The 15,854-nt window shown below is 38.8% G+C and overlaps 1 pseudogene; it reads right to left on the reverse strand.

The window, feature by feature from the left end:
* Positions 1-8,827: 8,827 nt before the first annotated feature.
* Positions 8,828-12,595, reverse strand: LOC113298912 (annotated as a pseudogene).
* Positions 12,596-15,854: the final 3,259 nt, after the last annotated feature.

The following is a 15,854-nucleotide window of genomic DNA, read 5'->3' on the forward strand; positions in this document are numbered from 1 at the left end:
AAGTGTACCTGCTTAATCTACTCACAGTATAGGCAATATCAGGTCTTGTACAGTTCATTAAATACATAAGACTGCCAATAACACGAGAATACTCAAGTTGATAAATACCTTCACCCTTGTTCTTTTTCAATTTGCAATTGGGATCATAAGGAGTAGTTGCAGGTTTAGCATTTTCATGATTAAATCTCTTAAGCACAGTTTCAACATAATGAGATTGACTAAGACTATATCCATCAGACATCTTTCTGATTTTCATCCCTAAGATTACATCAGCAGGGCCTAAGTCTTTCATGTCAAAGTTTTCGTTAAGCATGCTTTTAGTGGTATTAATACTATCAAGGTTACTACCTAATATGAGCATATCATCAACATATAGGCACACAATAACATGAGAATCATCCACAGATTTAATGTAAACACATTTATCAGATTCATTAACCTTGAAGCCATTAGATATCATTACATGATTAAATTTTTCATGCCACTGTTTAGGTGCTTGTTTTAAACCATACAAAGATTTTTTCAGTTTGCATACTTTATCTTCAAAACCTTTCACAACAAAACCATCAGGTTGGTCCATATAAATTTCTTCATTCAATTCACCATATAAAAAAGCAGTTTTAACATCCATCTGATGTATATGCAAATCATAAATAGAAGCAATAGCAATCAACATCCGGATAGAAGTGATTCTAGTGACCGGTGAATAGGTATCAAAGAAATCTAATCCTTCCTGTTGTCTGTACCCCTTAGCTACCAACCTAGCTTTGTGTTTTTCTATAGTTCCATCTGTTCTAAGTTTCCTTTTGAAGACCCACTTGCAACCTATGGTTTTACTACCAGGAGGTAAGTCTACAAGCTCCCAAGTTTCATTTTGTTGAATGGAATCCCACTCATTATTTGAAGCTTCTTCCCAGAAGGGAGCTTCCGGAGAAGTCACAGCTTCCTTATAGGTTTGGGGTTCAGACTCTACCGTAAGAGTCACAAAATCTGGACCGAAACCTTTCTCGGTTCTGACCCTCTTACTTCTTCTAGGTTCGGTTTCAGCATCTAGAGACGGGGGTTGACTAGTCGAAGGAACATCTGAGAGATCATCGTGGACCCTTTTATGAGGTCCAGACCCTAAAGGGAAAATGTGTTCGAAAAACACTGCATCTCTGGATTCCATTATGGTGTTCTCACCAATTACCATGAACCTATAAGCACTAGTGTGCTCAGGATATCCTAGGAAAACACAATCTACAGTTTTTGGTCCTATTTTGGTTTTCTTGGAACGAGGAGTGGCCACCTTGGCCAAACACCCCCACACTTTAAAGTATGCATAGGACGGTTGTCTTCCTTTCCACAACTCATATGGAGTTTTGTCGGATTTCTTAAATGGAACTCGGTTCAAGATATAACAAGCAGAGAGAATTGTTTCCCCCCACAGGTTCGAAGGTATCCCTGAACTAGCTAACATAGCGTTCACCATATCTATGAGTGTTCGGTTTTTCCTTTCAGCTACTCCATTCGACTCAGGTGAATAAGGTGCAGTAGTTTCATGAATGATGCCATTAAGTTTGCAGAATTCTCCTATAGGTATCACATACTCACCGCCTCGGTCCGACCTAAGAGTTTTAATAGTAACACCTCTTTGGTTTTCTACTTCAAGTTTATATAATTTGAAAGCGTCTAGGGCTTCATCTTTACTTCTAAGAAGATAAACCTGACAGTATCTTGAGTGATCATCTATAAAAGTGATGTACCATTTTTTCCCACCTCTAGTTGGTGTTGATTTCAAATCTCCCAAATCGGAGTGGATTAGTTCTAGGGGAGTTGTACTACGTTCAACCTTTTTGTTAAAGGGTTTTCTAGCATATTTAGATTCAACACAAATTTCACATTTATGACCTCTGTCAAAGTTTATTTTAGGAATGCAGCCTAATTTAGCAAGTCTTTCAATAGATTTGAAATTAACATGTCCTAGTCTATCATGCCAAACATGTGAGGAGTCACAAACATAAGCAGAAGAAGATGCATTATCATTCAAGTTCAAAGAAAGTACACTAAGCTTAATCATGTTATCAGTGACATATCCTTTTCCTACGAAGTCACCACCTTTAGAGATTACAACTTTGTTAGACTCAGCTACAAATTTAAAACCTTTTCCAAGTAAGATGGTTTCTGAGATAAGATTCTTGCATATGTCCGGGACGTGATACACACCCACACCCACACCCACACCCGAACCCGAGCCCGACCCGACCCGACCCGACCGACCGACCGGACGGACGGTGGCGGCGGCGTGCGTGCTTCTGTGCGAAGCACCGCGCGTACGGGAAAGGCAACCTTGCCCTAGTCTAAGCCTCCCCCCCAAGCACAAAAGTCTAATGACCCAAGGGCCATGCCCTTATAGCCAACTCTATGGTATTTATGTCTAAAACTCTTTAGATTTTAGTCAATGTGGGACTATTGTTTTATCTATTCAAAAGAAAAAACAATTAATGGGTAATAGGTCTAGGGATCAAAACATAGTCCATGGAAAAATTGGTAATTTTAAAGCGTTTTTTCTAACAATCCCCCACATGAATGATAAAACATATCGACGAAATACGAGAAAACATAATACATCAATATTAGGCTAAGGTGTCCCAGAGATTGAACCTTAACATAGTGAGAGGTTACCGGAACTGCTTGTTGTTTCGGTGAACACAATGTCTTGAACCGTCAACAGTGAGTGCAATTCAGAAATAACAACCACACTTTGATGTCTCAAAGAAAAAGAAAGCTGCCAAGCTCTTGCCGTTGTGCCCGTTTTGGCCGTGGGCTAAATCCCGGACTTAATGAATGTCTCTAGAGAAAAAGCTCAAATTCTCATAGGAAGCGGCCCCACTTACAACATCCACATAGGTGAGTCCATTAAGAGTGTCCTGCCACACTCCGCTTTAAGTAAAGCCATGGAACTCATTAAGATCCTGACAGATCATCCTAAAACATGCAGGCAGCACTATCATATGGTTACACCATAGGGAGGGACAAAGATAGTGCTTTCTCTCGACATTACCAAAAATTAGTTATCTCATTGAACCTTGATCTTGGAGCTCCATTCACAAGGTTGAGTGTCCTTCATGGCGATTTATTCTATGAGCTTGAGTCCCATCCCCTTCGATGTGGATCTAACTACCTCTCTAGATAACCCTTTCGTCAAAGGATCTGCAATATTCTCTTTAGACCTTACAAAGTCTATAGAGATGATGCCAGTAGAGAGTAGTTGTTTCACTGTCTTGTGTCTTCTTCGAAGATGTATAGACTTTCCGTTGTATACACTATTCTTTGCGCATCCAATAGCATCTTGACTGTCACAGTGGATTGCGATCGAAGACACTGGCTTGGGCCAGAGTGGAATTCCACCCAGGAAACCTCGTATCCATTCAGCTTCCTCTCCATCTTTCTCCAAGGCTATAAACTCAGACTCCATGGTGGATCGAGCTATACATGTCTGTTTGGTAGACTTCCATGACACAGACGCACCACCAAGTGTGAAGATGTACCCGCTAGTGGATTTGCACTCATCTGAGTCTGATATCCAGTTAGCATCACAATACCCTTCTAGCACAGCAGGATACTTCCCAAAACTTAGGCAATAGTTTGAAGTTCCTCTCAGGTACCTTAGAACTCTGTAGAGAGCATTCCAGTGATCCTGCCCAGGGTTGCAAGTGTACCTGCTTAATCTACTCACAGTATAGGCAATATCAGGTCTTGTACAGTTCATTAAATACATAAGACTGCCAATAACACGAGAATACTCAAGTTGATAAATACCCTCACCCTTGTTCTTTTTCAATTTGCAATTGGGATCATAAGGAGTAGTTGCAGGTTTAGCATTTTCATGATTAAATCTCTTAAGCACAGTTTCAACATAATGAGATTGACTAAGACTATATCCATCAGACATCTTTCTGATTTTCATCCCTAAGATTACATCAGCAGGGCCTAAGTCTTTCATGTCAAAGTTTTCGTTAAGCATGCTTTTAGTGGTATTGATACGATCAAGGTTACTTCCTAATATGAGCATATCATCAACATATAGGCACACAATAACATGAGAATCGTCCACAGATTTAATGTAAACACATTTATCAGATTCATTAACCTTGAAGCCATTAGATATCATTACATGATTAAATTTTTCATGCCACTGTTTAGGTGCTTGTTTTAAACCATACAAAGATTTTTTCAGTTTGCATACTTTATCTTCAAAACCTTTCACAACAAAACCTTCCGGTTGGTCCATATAAATTTCTTCATTCAATTCACCATATAAAAAAGCAGTTTTAACATCCATCTGATGTATATGCAAATCATAAATAGAAGCAATAGCAATCAACATCCGGATAGAAGTGATTCTAGTAACCGGTGAATAGGTGTCAAAGAAATCTAATCCTTCCTGTTGTCTGTACCCCTTAGCTACCAACCTAGCTTTGTGTTTTTCTATAGTTCCATCTGTTCTAAGTTTCCTTTTGAAGACCCACTTGCAACCTATGGTTTTACTACCAGGAGGTAAGTCTACAAGCTCCCAAGTTTCATTTTGTTGAATGGAATCCCACTCATTATTTGAAGCTTCTTCCCAGAAGGGAGCTTCCGGAGAAGTCATAGCTTCCTTATAGGTTTGGGGTTCAGACTCTACCGTAAGAGTCACAAAATCTGGACCGAAACCTTTCTCGGTTCTGACCCTCTTACTTCTTCTAGGTTCGGTTTCAGCATCTAGAGATGGGGGTTGACTAGTCGAAGGAACATCTGAGAGATCATCGCGGACCCTTTTATGAGGTCCAGACCCTAAAGGGAAAATGTGTTCGAAAAACACTGCATCTCTGGATTCCATTATGGTGTTCTCACCAATTACCATGAACCTATAAGCACTAGTGTGCTCAGGATATCCTAGGAAAACACAATCTACAGTTTTTGGTCCTATTTTGGTTTTCTTGGAACGAGGAGTGGCCACCTTGGCCAAACACCCCCACACTTTAAAGTATGCATAGGACGGTTGTCTTCCTTTCCACAACTCATATGGAGTTTTGTCGGATTTCTTAAATGGAACTCGGTTCAAGATATAGCAAGCAGAGAGAATTGCTTCCCCCCACAAGTTCGAAGGTAGCCCTGAACTAGCTAACATAGCGTTCACCATATCTATGAGTGTTCGGTTTTTCCTTTCTGCTACTCCATTCGACTCAGGTGAATAAGGTGCAGTAGTTTCATGAATGATGCCATTAAGTTTGCACATGTAATTTTTCCTAGTCCACCTATCCAGTCTATCTTCATAACCACGGTCATGAAGCCTTCTTGAGGGTCTTTCTAAGGCAACTTCATCTAGCCTTTGGTCTTTTAAGAAGAATAACATTTTGGACTGCCATCGTTTAAAGTCTTTGCCACTAAACTTTGGGGGTTTGTCTACAGTACTCTTTCCCATGTTGTTACAAAATATAGTAAAGAGGATATTGCCTTTAGATTGTTGAGAAAAATACTAATAAAGTAACTGAGAAGAAGATACTTAGCACAAAATAATGTTGCTGATGTTGCTGCACAGAGAATGTAGAGGCACGTAGACTACGCTGTCCTAAAGGCAATATCGCCTGCCACTCCTCTGAGATGCTACAGCAGTTGGCGAGTCACCTCCAGGATACAACTACAGTTAGTACCCCTCAATGAAGCATACAATGAGGGTACCCTTAGAGCTTGGCAGAACTTAAAACAGTAGAAGAGATGTTTATAGAAAAACTGAGGGAGAGTAGAAGAGATATTTCTCTGTGGTATGTCTTATGAGATTACAACTACTCTCTTATATAGTGTTCGTGTAGTTACAAACAAGAAAGAAAACCCATGCGTATGACAGGAAAAACTGGTTATGTTGGGTTAAAGATAGTGCAAGAAAAGTTGTTTTGACAGGCATGGAGCAGTGTGTTGCTGCCAAGCCAAATACGTACATACAAGAGAGCCAGGACAAAACACGTACAGACAAAGAAGCCAAGACAAGCACGTTCAGACAAAGAAGTCAGGAGAAAACTCGTGCAGACAAAGAAGCCAAGACAAGCACGTTCAGACAAAGATGTCAGGAGAAAACTCGTGCAGACAAAGAAGCCAAGACAAGCACGTTCAGACAAAGAAAAGATTCTTCTACTTGTGTGGAAAACACGTACCAAAAATTTCAGAAAAAAGATAGGATCTAATGAACCCACACCCACACCCACACCCACACCCACACCCACACCCGAGCCCGAGCCCGAGCCCGACCCGACCGACCGACCGACCGGACGGACGGCGGCGGCGTGCGTGCTTCTGTGCGAAGCACCGCGCGTACGGGAAAGGCAACCTTGCCCTAGTCTAAGCCTCCCCCCCAAGCACAAAAGTCTAATGACCCAAGGGCCATGCCCTTATAGCCAACTCTATGGTATTTATGTCTAAAACTCTTTAGATTTTAGTCAATGTGGGACTATTGTTTTATCTATTCAAAAGAAAAAACAACTAATGGGCAATAGGTCTAGGGATCAAAACACAGTCCATGGAAAAATTGGTAATTTTAAAGCGTTTTTTCTAACAATCCCCCACATGAATGATAAAACATATCGACGAAATACGAGAAAACATAATACATCAATATTAGGCTAAGGTGTCCCAGAGATTGAACCTTAACATAGTGAGAGGTTACCAGAACTGCTTGTTGTTTCGGTGAACACAATGTCTTGAACCGTCAACAGTGAGTGCAATTCAGAAATAAAAACCACACTTTGATGTCTCAAAGAAAAAGAAAGCTGCCAAGCTCTTGCCGTTGTGCCCGTTTTGGCCGTGGGCTAAATCCCGGACTTAATGAATGTCTCTAGAGAAAAAGCTCAAATTCTCATAGGAAGCGGCCCCACTTCCAACATCCACATAGGTGAGTCCATTAAGAGTGTCCTGCCACACTCCGCTGTAAGAAAAGCCATGGAACTCATTAAGATCCTGACAGATCATCCTAAAACATGCAGGCAGCACTATCATACGGTTACACCATAGGGAGGGACAAAGATAGTGCTTTCTCTCGACATCACCAAAAATTAGTTATCTCATTGAACCTTGATCTTGGAGCTCCATTCACAAGGTTGAGTGTCCTTCATGGCGATTTATTCTATGAGCTTGAGTCCCATCCCCTTCGATGTGGATCTAACTACCTCTCTAGATAACCCTTTCGTCAAAGGATCTGCAATATTCTCTTTAGACCTTACAAAGTCTATAGAGATGATGCCAGTAGATAGTAGTTGTTTCACTGTCTTGTGTCTTCTTTGAAGATGTATAGACTTTCCGTTGTATACACTATTCTTTGCGCATCCAATAGCAGCTTGACTGTCACAGTGGATTGCGATCGAAGACACAGGCTTGGGTCAGAGTGGAATTCCACCCAGGAAACCTCGTATCCATTCAGGTACCTTAGAACTCTGTAGAGAGCATTCCAGTGATCCTTCCCAGGGTTGCAAGTGTACCTGCTTAATCTACTCACAGTGTAGGCAATATCAGGTCTTGTACAGTTCATTAAATACATAAGACTGCCAATAACACGAGAATACTCAAGTTGATAAATACCCTCACCCTTGTTCTTTTTCAATTTACAATTGGGATCATAAGGAGTAGTTGCAGGTTTAGCATTTTCATGATTAAATCTCTTAAGCACAGTTTCAACATAATGAGATTGACTAAGACTATATCCATCAGACATCTTTCTGATTTTCATCCCTAAGATTACATCAGCAGGGCCTAAGTCTTTCATGTCAAAGTTTTCGTTAAGCATGCTTTTAGTGGTATTAATACTATCAAGGTTACTACCTAATATGAGCATATCATCAACATACAAGCACACAATAACATGAGAATCATCCACAGATTTAATGTAAACACATTTATCAGATTCATTTACTTTGAAGCCATTAGATATCATTACATGTTTAAATTTTTCATGCCACTGTTTAGGTGCTTGTTTTAAACCATACAGAGATTTTTCAGTTTGCATACTTTATCTTCATAACCTTTCACAACAAAACCTTCAGGTTGGTCCATATAAATTTCTTCATTCAATTCACCATATAAAAAAGAAGTTTTAACATCCATCTGATGTATATGCAAATCATAAATAAAAGCAAGTGATTCTAGTGACCGGTGAATAGGTATCAAAGAAATCTAATCCTTCCTGTTGTCTGTACCCCTTAGCTACCAACCTAGCTTTGTGTTTTTCTATAGTTCCATATGTTCTAAGTTTCCTTTTGAAGACCCACTTGCAACCTATGGTTTTACTACCAGGAGGTAAGTCTACAAGCTCCCAAGTTTCATTTTGTTGAATGGAATCCCACTCATTATTTGAAGCTTCTTCCCAGAAGGGAGCTTCCGGAGAAGTCATAGCTTCCTTATAGGTTTGGGGTTCAGACTTTACCGTAAGAGTCACAAAATCTGGACCGAAACCTTTCTCGGTTCTGACCCTCTTACTTCTTCTAGGTTCGGTTTCAGCATCTAGAGACGGGGGTTGACTAGTCGAAGGAACATCTGAGAGATCATCGCGGACCCTTTTATGAGGTCCAGACCCTAAAGGGAAAATGTGTTCGAAAAACACTGCATCTCTGGATTCCATTATGGTGTTCTCACCAATTACCATGAACCTATAAGCACTAGTGTGCTCAGGATATCCTAGGAAAACACAATCTACAGTTTTTGGTCCTATTTTGGTTTTCTTGGAACGAGGAGTGGCCACCTTGGCCAAACACCCCCACACTTTAAAGTATGCATAGGACGGTTGTCTTCCTTTCCACAACTCATATGGAGTTTTGTCGGATTTCTTAAATGGAACTCGGTTCAAGATATAGCAAGCAGAGAGAATTGCTTCCCCCCACAGGTTCGAAGGTATCCCTGAACTAGCTAACATAGCGTTCACCATAGCAGAACAGAATCCACGACCACTACTGGCAGATGGACTTTCAATCTGATCACAAACAAATTAATCATCAGCTGGTGATATTAATGATGAATATCAGATTTTACCAACTGTGTTCAAATAGAAAAGCACAAAGGTTTGTGTACTTGCCACGTTTAGTAACCACTCGTCAGCTCTAAAAGGCCTGTGGAACCACATCCTGGAAAACAAGAAGAAAAACGTTAACACAAATTAATATTCAGGTTAGTATTGTTGATAGTTCAATATTTTTTTAGGCAACTAAGTGATAATTTCACCCTTTTTTTTTACGCCTAAATTTGCTACAAAATCTTTGTTTATGTTGGATAATGTACTGCTAGGAAAATAACAAACATTCCTATGACATTGTTCATATGGATATAAAGGGGAAAAAAGTTTTATCTCACAATTTCTTAATTTATGTGCAGAATACTATCACTTAAATTGATACAAAAGGATTAAATAGGATTTAATGAAAGATGCCAGGAGATCAAATTATCGCTCTAGATTGCTTCACGCCGAGAGCAAAATACATGTATCTCTCTTTTAGCCTGTCTTATCAAGACTAAACTACGATTTAACGAGAAATGGAGTGACTTACAAGTGGTCCAAACTGGCTTGTGTGGTTTTCAATCCTCTCTTAGCATGAGGCTTCAAGCTTACCGCAACTAGTATAAGATCTGAAATGTAGGCCGTTACACATCTGCAACTCAACCATTCAAGATTACCTTTTATATCACCATTCAAGATAGCTTAGTGGGTTAGCACAGTGTCAGTTTTCACTCACCTATGCAGCGCAGGGTCATCGGAAAGTGTTCCCTGTGCTTTAAGCCAGAAACTCAAACTGCAATTGTTCGATATTCACGAAATAACACATTTGGTACATGAAAAAAAGAAAGAAAATCAAAATCTGAAGATCCAAAAGACCTTGATTTATTTACTGAACAAAGAAATGTAAAGCAACCATGTATTACGGGAATCGAGGTAAACAATGAACTAGATCGAACCTCCCCGGGGTTTTAGTTTGCACTATATAGGTAGTTGGCTCATAAAATCTCATATCCACAGGCCAAGGATCTGTAACCACCTTGCTTCGGTAGTTTCTGAAGCTCGGTTAAGTTAGGCCTTGCTTAAGAAGAAAATCAGATTGTACTGTAAACTTTTAATAGAGGATATATACTCAGGAAGGCGAGGGTCCAAATAACTTCTGTCTCGGAGCTCTTCCATTGATAGAAGCTGGAGTGGAATAGGATTTCAGTCACATACGAGAAATCCAATATGGTCCTTAAAAATAGAGAAGAGCATATATAGTACAGCATTACCGTCTCTGGAGCAGGAGCAGCTGGCATTGCAACTTCTTGGTGTTCAAACCCAATTTCTTCCTTATATAAAACAAACATAGGACAGCACTTATACAATTAGGATTTTTTTCCCTCTCGATATTGCAGCTGCAGCTGTGCAAGTACGCAGTAATTTACTTGAAATGAAGCGAGCAAAGTGAATATGACATTTCCCTTTTGCATTGCATCTACTCGTCGGGTTGCGAAGCTATTCCCATCACGCAAGCGATGAACGTGATATATAATTGGCTCTGAAAATTGTGTGCTTCAATTAGATAAGAGCATTCACTGTATTTCACACCGGCGAGAATATTATATAATACACTGATTAGAAAACATGTGTCCGAATTGCAGCTCTTACGCATCAAGAGAAAATAGCATGACCAACACAATAAGTCCACACTACCCTACTAAAGAAAGTTGCAAAGATATACACCTGAAAACCGGCTTTAAAAATAAAATTAAGTGGGGTTCCTCTGTCTAGTACAGTGATAAACCCATCCCCTTTTGCCCATAGTGTGGGTGAGACGTAGGAGAGCAACTCACACTATAGAGGGTTGGATTCCTTATCTTCTCCAGACTCCTCTATGTTGAACCCATTGTATGTATGCCAGTTAGCAACATACATTACTCAGTCATATTACATATACCAACTTACCGCCAAGATCGCCAGCAAGTAAAAAATAGTTGTGGAAACTGTGAACAACTTTCCCGCGATCAACAGTCTTTGAAGCTGCAGCTAATGCCTGCAAATGGACTCACATCAAAATTCATTATCTCAAAACACTAAACCGTCAAATAACATATTAAGGATGAGGTGAATGGTTCTTTGGTCATCAGATATGGGAGCAGTAAACACACAAATTACTCGATCAGTCTAAAAGCAGGACACAATTTCTGACTATCGAAAAACGGAAGTACTTCTACTTGGATCCAAGAATTATTGCAATTTAATCCTATACGAATTTGAAGATCAAGCAGAGATTGTACTGGAAGCGGTTAGAGATAACTTTACCCGGTATCAATCAAAAGAGGTTAAACTGAACATAAAATTTATGACCAGCAAAAGAAAGAAAGAAGAATGAAAAAAGCATGCCTGCCCAGTCAATTGTCCTCCAAAAACCTTCCCGGTCCTTGGAGTATCTGGCAGTGTGATTCCACGGAATAAGTTCACCTTCAAAACATAAGAAGCGAGCAATTAATAAGGGGAAACAACATATTAATATTAGAATTGCTAGAGGAAGTCATTAGTCATTGGAAACATACATCAACTGAATCCAAATGCAGTATACGTTCCATCAACGAGGTCTCATGAGTTTCATCCGCTGTCCAGATTGATTTTGGCTGTAGCAAAGTAGTATGTTCATGGGGCAACACCAGACAAGAGAGCTGCCATATAAAATAAGAACTACTGGATATCAGTTTCTGATTTACCACTTCCTTAACTAAGATGCATTTTATGAAGTTAATTTAACCATAATAAAATATGACAAATAGATACCTCATCTACCGCGATTACGTCTGCCTGATGATAAGAAGTTAAATCCCCTATAAAACAAAAAAAATCAAGCTAAAACAACTAAAAGGAAAATCTCAAAGCTACAAACAATAGAGTTTGCAATTTCATTCAGATATTTAGTACCATAACCAAAATAATCATACGGTTTTAACCGAAGCTCCAACAAACGATTTTCTTCCTCCATGTTGTTATATCCATGGACCTTGGCCTGCCTCCAGGACAATTAAGTTAGTAAAACTGCATACGTTGTACACGCGCCTGCCTTCAATTTATTCGACAACAATCGGAATCCATATACATATATACAACTTGAAAGTTGAAATGTTCTGTTGGGAAAATCAACAAACAGGATACAATCCTGTTTTTTTGTTACAATTAAGTAATAATTACCTCTCCTTTCTAAATAAAAGAAATGCCATCATCCATTTTCCCTTGTCGAACAACATATTCATTAGGCTCTAAATCATCACATCACATTTCATGATCATCAAGTTAAAGAAAAAATCATTGGAAAAAGGAATAGCAATGAGAAAACTCACTGTAATATCTGGGTTGAACTAATTGAGCAATTTTCCCAAAAGATGAAACTGGAAGCCTCTGCAGTAATGGAATATTAGCTAGAAACTGGATGACTTCAACAAAGAATTCCATAAAAAAATGGAAATGATTGTTTAATTCAGAGAAGAGGTATGAAGATCAACAAACCACAGAAAATGTAGTTAGAGCTAACCACGGTTCATTAAGTAGCTAATTGGATAATTAACTTAATCCACTCACATTTCAAACTTAAAAAGTTGCTGATAAACGTAATTAATTTAGTAGCTATTCCATGTTGGCCTCTTAAAACAACAAACCAACAACCTTAAAGAATTATACAAAGTGGTTGGGTTTGTCGCGGACTCACCAACAACCATAATAGGAGTTAGGAGCCAATAATGCCAGCCTAGGAGCCAAAAATCGTGGGAAGGGGTGCAAAAATTTGCTATAGATGCAACCAAAAATTTGCTATAGGCGCAAAAATGCTAAAACAGGTTTAACTATAAAATGATTCTTCAAGGATTTAAAATGGGCTTTGGAGCCAGCTGGGCACGGGGTGCAACTGCACACCCTTATAATGTGCTGGCTCCATCCCTGTCTAAGAGCAACTCCAATAGGCATGGCAAACCCCCAAGGGCCCCTACAGTTACCTTCCGCAATTAAATTTAAACATTTACATAATCCATTACTCAGTTGTAATTACATCCAGCTGGTCATTGTCCTCATGAAGTCAATTTCATCCCACTTTCCTCAAACTGACATACTCCCCCCGTTCCTTTTTAATAGTCTGGTTTTGTTTTTAGAGAAAATTAAGGAAATTAAGAGAATCAATTATTGAAAGTGGTCTTCATGACACTTGTCAATAAAAGAAGTGAAGTGAAATGGTCTCCATGGCACTTGTCAATAAAAGAAGTATAGTGAAATGGTCCACACGACACTTGTCATCAAAAGAAGTTAAGAGAAAAGTGGTCCCAGAAAACTAAAGTAACATTTGACTTTCCCAATTAGGAAACCAACCTATTTTTTTGAAACATTTATTTTAGGAAACCAGCCTATTAAAAAGGAACTGAGAGAGTATATAATTGAAAGGTTTAAGTGCTTCCCGCAATAGTTCTGGAAGAGATGGTGCTAATCTGAGAACCCATTTGAAGCAAGGCTGCTAATGGGGGGTGCCAGTATTAGTGGGGGTGTACCAAAACTATAATAAGACAAAACAGTTTTTATATAGGACAAAACAATTTTTATCTTGGCTTGGTACACCCCCACTAATCCTGACACCCGTTAGCAATGTTGATTTGAAGAGCCCATATTAAATAGGATGCACATTAGTAAAACAAAAAACAATTAATGCTAAAAAGAAAAGAACTCAAAAGTGCTTATAGCACTGGATCTTAACAAAAATTCTGGTATTGATTCATTTAAATTTTTTAGTGGGTACAAACCAGAGTGCCAATGTGTTTAGTGATAGTAAAACTCGTGCTTATAGCACTGGTCTTAACAAATTCCCGTAATAGTAAAACTTGCATACATGCATTTCCCAAGTTAATACCACTAGATTAGATTGTGTCATCTGGGGATTTTTCTTGCGACGAGGGCGGAGCAAAGGTTAAGGCGGTTTTTCTTGCAACGTTGACTTAGTCAATTTCAATCATGTCTTCAATCTCTTGATCAATTCGGGGTCTCTAATTCCTGATATGCTTCTGATTTCATGTTCTACTGGTGATTGACTCTCCCTTTCATCTCTTTATTTGTTTTTCCTCCTTATGTTTTAATTTTCTTTACAAACTTTTTGACCTAATTTTTTTAATTAGGAAGTTTTAATCCCTTTTGCAATTCTTCTATTCTAATTCGTGATGCATATAATTATTTGATTGACTCTTTTTGTTATCTGGATAACTGCAAATTTGTTGCTTTTCACGGGTTTCTTCTTCCTTTTCCTTAATTAGGTCATGAGCTAATGGAGGCGCAGCCATAGGGTTTCCTGGAAAACATCATAAGATTCGATTATTCAAGAGATACGGGCAGAGATGGGTCTGGTAAATTGGGTTCAGTTTGATACATCCTATTAAGTCATTCTTTCTGTAAATATTGCAGTTATGTCATTCATAGTATTTGGGGTTTTCTGAGATCCTACTCTGTTTAGGGATTTGATGTTGTCTATGAAAGTATATTGAATAGTAAAGTTCTCTCTATTTACTCAATTGAAGATTTTAGTCTCTCTCACTTACTGTTTGGTTAAATCTGCTTTAACATGGTTTAGTCTCTTCTTAATGATGGTTTTGGAGAATTTTTGGATAGATTTGAAGTAGTTCTCTCTTCACTTATTCCCTGTATTTTCTTGTGAGTATCAAAAGTTCTGCAACACTCATCAAAAGTTGTGATATTCTTTATCCCCTCAATTGGTGATAATTTTATATTAAGAGAGATAAGTTATTTTTTTATATGTGCACTAATTTTCACTGGGTTTGGGTGGCTGCCTCAGATGATTGTTTACACTTGGCAAATTTGGTTATCCAGTTTAGTTACTCTTTGATACTTTGTGCTTTGAGAATATGCACTACTATCTCTTCAATTCCTGCTATCTGTGGTTAAGTCATGTTGGGCGTGATGGCTGTCATTATGGCAGTCTTTTCATATTTCAATCCCAAGAAATGTCTTAATGCAGTGTCTTCATGCAGTGTCTATGGTCTTTCATCTATATATGTTATGGCTCCTCAATTCTTTCAGTATGCAAATCTTAATTTTCTGATTTCTTTCTTTCCCTTATTTCAATTTCTCTGAAATGGCTTTTGCTGCTGAACAAGTTAAAGTTTTAGACTTAGATGAAGATGATGAAGAGTTCCCTCACATGTTTGCTGCACTGCCAGCTACTACAAAACCTCTGTTAAGCATCATCTTAATAGAATCTGGCCGATAAATTCAGCAGATTTTAAACTTGCTAAGCCGTATATGCAAGGAATGCCTTATCAGAATTTGTTTGATGTCATGTTTAAAAGTAATAAGGATAGGGATATTGCTTTTTTTGCTCGTCCTACTTTACTCTTTAGTCAGCTTTTTGCAGTGCAACCCTTAAACAAGCTGGAAGCTATATTTGATTTGGTTTGGGGAAAAACTCTTATGCTAGTCCAAGTAACAATTCCTTCGGATCTGGTCAACAAAGGTAGGGCACGAGAAGTTATGGATCAGATTGGAGACTTTGTTGCTGCCGAATCTGCTGTTAGTAACAGGTTTGAAGTCAAATTGATGGTTCCACTAAACTCTCCCTTAACAAAGAAGGTTGTTATCAATACTAGTAGTAAGACCTTTTACATATCTGCTTTTTATCCAAGGCTCCCACTCTGTGCTTGCAAGAGTTGTTTTGTGCTTATTCATGATGAAATTAGATGTCGAGAGATTCAATCTAGGATCTTTTTCAGAGCTCTTCCGTATCTAACTTCTAGAGCTACACATGTTGCAGTCACTAATCCGACAATGAATCTTCCTGGTGGTTCAGGTGCTGCAAATGGCAGATTTT

This window comes from Papaver somniferum, chromosome 7 (assembly GCF_003573695.1).
Source record: "Papaver somniferum cultivar HN1 chromosome 7, ASM357369v1, whole genome shotgun sequence".
NCBI lineage: Eukaryota > Viridiplantae > Streptophyta > Magnoliopsida > Ranunculales > Papaveraceae > Papaver > Papaver somniferum.